We start from the raw sequence: 4562 nt of genomic DNA, 5'->3' as shown, positions 1-4562 counted from the left end.
ATTGGCCTTCTTGTGGCCCCTCTGGTTGCAGTGAAAACACAGCAACTCCGATGTTTGAATCACAGGTGCAGGGGCGGTACAATCCCTGCTGAAGTGCCCTAACTTGCCGCACTTGTAGCAGCCTGACGATCCCAACTTGCACGCTCCCTCGTGCGTCTTGGCGCATTTCCTACAGCGGCCCCGTCTCTATTGGCCTTTTGGCCCCGCATCTGATCCCTTGGGCTTCTTCCCCGAATCCCCCATACCATGCCCCTCCTCTGCCTTCCTCTTCCGGATGTGCTCCAGATCTATCTCCCTCTCCCTTGCCTTGGAAATCATAGAGTCCAGGGTAGGGCAAGCTGAAAAACTGACATGCTCCCAAATATCAGCTCGTAGCATGTCATGATAGCGGGTCCTCCTCATATCCTCGTCACCCGCGTACTGGGGCACCAGCAACGCCCTCTCCTGGAACTTGGCAGTGATCTCCGCCACAATCTCCGTCGTCTGCCTCATATCTAGGAACTCCCTGGCCAGCTGCTAAAGCTCGATAGCCGGCGCAAACTCTACCCTGAACCTAGTCACGAAGTCCGGCCAGGTCATAGCCTCGACAGCCGAGGCTCCCAATGAGTCACCAACGGACTCCCACCAATCCCTAGCTCGATCTCTCAAACATCCTGCTGCATATCTCACCTTCGACCCCTCAGGGCAGAAGCTAGTCAACTGTGCAGACTCAATGTCTACAATCCATCGTCTGGCAGCTATGGGGTCCTTCGCCCCGTGAAAATCTGGCGCACCACTGCCCCGAAAGTCCTTGAAGGACAGTGTGGGAGATCCTGACTGGCCAGATGCCATGTCGCTCCTGAATTCCCTGAGGCAATCGTCCATCATCTCCAATATCCCTTCCTTGATCGACCCGAAGATAATGGGGGTCGACTCAAGGATGCCTCTGGTGATCTCCGACTTGATGAACTCGCGTAGTCTCTCATCTACTGGCTCGGAACCTGATCCCGAACTCGATCCTTCTCCTGTACTGCCAACTGCTGGCCTCAAGCGTAGTACCACCATTATGAAATACAAAAGAAATAACAATTGTTAGCGATACTGATACCTCTGGAGGGATCACACCTACTACAAGTTCCCTAGTCTTATCTTGGCCTTCCTCGGTTAGGGTACGGATCCTCTACTTTCAGTAGTACGGGCCCATACTACCTTCCACATCTATCTGTACCTTCTCCAAGGACTGCCTTAACTCCACCAGGTCCCTTTCACTACCGCTGTTCACTGCTACTCTTATCCTAGGCTTACCCTAGGAAACCTCTGACTCCACCCAACCCAGTCCTCAGCTGCTGAAGGTCTCTTTGTGATGCCAATTAGCTATTACCTGAATACAATCACATGCGACGAGGCTCGGATAATCCTTCGAGTAAAGGACTCATCCCTACAACGGTTAGGACTCAAACAAGAGCTACGCAATAGGGTCAAATCCAACACTCTGAGATTATTCAACCCTAATCACATGTGACTTTAACGTATGGTACCTTGGGGAATACTTACTTGAGCTTGGCTGGTCGCGCACATCACACACTTTGTTCTTTCTTAAAACCCTTTACTTAGCCTTTTAGAAACATTTTCTTTTTCCAAAATCTTTTAATCCCTCGATTTGAGTTCAAACACCCCCGAAGGTGTGTCCGAATCCCTCAAACCAGGGCTCTGATACCAACTTGTAACGTCCCAAAAATACGAGCGAAAAATTTCATTTTTAAAACATGTACTTAGCAAAACATTAGGAATAAAACGTTCAACGATCATATCATTTCACAAAAGACAGAGCATGTCTGGAAAATATTTTTATAAAACATAAAAGTGTCAGAGTACAAATCCCCAGGAAGATCTCATGATGCGGAATACAATCATGTGTGTGATGTACCGCTACCGCGCCAGCTCCTTCCCCTTCGAAGAAGAGGTACCTGAAACCAAAACTGAAAACTGTAAGCACGAAGCTTATTGAGTTCCCCCAACATACCACATACCATAAAATCACATATCGTACATTTATTGTCAGGAATATCTGGGTGCCCGACCTACCCCTTCGGTCCTCTCGACCGCATACTGTCTAGTACATCTGGGAGCTGTCCTCCCCTTCGGTCCTCTCGACTGGATACTGACCAGTATATCTGGGAGCTTGCCTCCTCTTCAGTCATCTCGACCGGATACTGACTAGCATATATGTGTGCTGGTCTCCCCTTCGGTCCTCTCGACCGGAATCTGGGGACTATTTCACCCCTACTACTACCACATAACACATATCGCATAATCTATCTAGCATGGCTGGGCACGACCGCCGCTTCGGCCCTATCGACCGGTAATCTGGGGACTATCTCCCCCTACTGTCACTAGCACATAGCAGCATATCATACTAGCACATAAACATATCACAGGTAGTAGAAACCTTAGATGAATATCACGGAGACAATCATCTATCATACAACTCCTACTGGTGGGCCGACATTGTGGCCGTAGACCCACCGCTACTGGAAGGTAACTCACCTCAAAGTAGCTGCTAATCGGTGTGTGAACTGACTGTCTTCTGCTGCTGCTGCTCCGGAAATCCTCCGGCTATAATTCCCACAAAACAGTTAGTCAAATATTGATAATCGACCTTAGGGTAAAACGACCATTTACCCCTTATCCAAACCAAGAGTCAAAGTCAAAGTTAACTTCCAGTTGACCCGACTCATCGAGTCCATGAACAACTCGCCGAGTCCATGCGAGTAGACTCCCCACTCGCTTCCAGATCCTTATCCGAACATCATTATGAGAATCTGGGGTTTCTGGGACTAACGAAACACATTAGATTGCTAATCCTTCGTGAAAACACGAAGGGTTGGACTTCTGGCACTTAAAACCTTCGTACACAATAACAGTTCATGAAACTCGCCGAGTTTGAAGAACAACTCGTCGAGTACCAGGCAATCTTCATAGGACTCGCCGAGTTGTTCATCCAACTCGCCGAGTCTAAGGCCGTATTCATAGAACTCGCCGAGTTCCACCTTGGGACTCCCCGAGTCCCTTGACCCATTTCCCATATGAGCCAAATCTGATACATGCAACTCTTCAAATCCACAGATCTATGATCCTAGGGCATGCTTAACACGTAAAGTTGCAAACTTTACGTGCATGCATGGCCCTATAAGCTCAAAAATGGAATTCTAATCTCTTTAAGAGGTCATGCACTCAATGGGGTCCTTCATCACTTCAACCACAACAACTTTATGCTTCTAACACGTCCATAAAGTCTAGATCTGAAGTCCTTTCGGATTATTAAGCACAAACACATGGAGTTTGGTGTTTAGGGCTTGCAAACCACCAAATTGGGACAAAATGGGATCTAAAGAACTATAGATCAAGGTAGAGACTTTACTACTTGAATGAAAGCTTCTCCCAAAGTAGATTTTGGATCTACTCCCTCTCTTGCACTCCTCAAACTCTTCTCTTCTTCTTCTAAGCTCCAATTCCCTTCACCAAGCAAGGACTCACTCACAAGCACAAAATGGGGGACTAGGGACTCTCACTACAGCTCTCTGGAAGTGTTAAGGACAAGGGGCTGAGTTAATGTGCTTAAATAGGGTGATAATGCTCGGGTTAGGGTTTTTTCCCAAACAGGGCCTACTCGCCGAGTCGGGAGACCGACTCGCCGAGTCCACGGCTCGGACCCCGTGTCCCATCTCGCTCCTACTCGGCGAGTTGGTCCTTTAACTCGCCGAGTCCAAGGCAAAATGCAAGAATTAAGAATTTAAAATTACAAGAAGTACGTACCGGGAACAGGTGCTACACATATTTGTATAGTTATATAGGCAATGTTTAAAAGGCTTAGGAAGGCCGTCCGCCCTATTTCCTTTTCGCGCTTGAGATGTGGTCTGGTGGGGTATCGGGTAGCCGTCCGAAGGCCGTTTCAATATTAATTATATATCATGTGTACATATATAGTCATAAAAGTTCTTCCATATTCATACGTACCAGTTACATCATTAGTAAGTTACCATCGGGGTAGCACAGGGTAATACTTATACTATTGCTAGAACAATGAGATATTCAATGAGTCAGTTCATTCATGAGTCAGTACTTATTACAAAGAGAACATATACAAACATACTAGAACGATTAACAATACATTACATATACATGAATACGTTACCATAATTGTGATCCACTGTATCGGAGCATGCCTTCAATGTCATGGCCCGAGTTGTAGCCAGAGTCTCTTGGAGGGAGAGCGTGAGTTTGCGTATAGATCTATACTGGATTGACTATCCTACACCTTGCTGCTAGCTACAGCCGGACCTGCAGGTCTGCGGGTGCCATACGTCTTACCTTTTTACGACCTACATTGTCGTGTTACATAGTCAATAGTATGGTACAATAAATCACATAATACCTTAATACAAATCCGGTTTAAGGTATTTAGTACAACAGTAGTTCATATAATACAACACTACTGTACTACATTAATTTACCCTTTACATATATTTAGTGATCATTTCACTTAAACATTAATGTACAAACTATATTTTGTTAATGATAGT

The sequence above is a fragment of the Lactuca serriola genome, chromosome 4 (assembly GCF_051521515.1).
Source record: "Lactuca serriola cultivar US96UC23 chromosome 4, Lser_US96UC23_V15, whole genome shotgun sequence".
Classification (NCBI taxonomy): domain Eukaryota; kingdom Viridiplantae; phylum Streptophyta; class Magnoliopsida; order Asterales; family Asteraceae; genus Lactuca; species Lactuca serriola.
Note: the sequence above shows the minus strand (reverse complement) of the source record.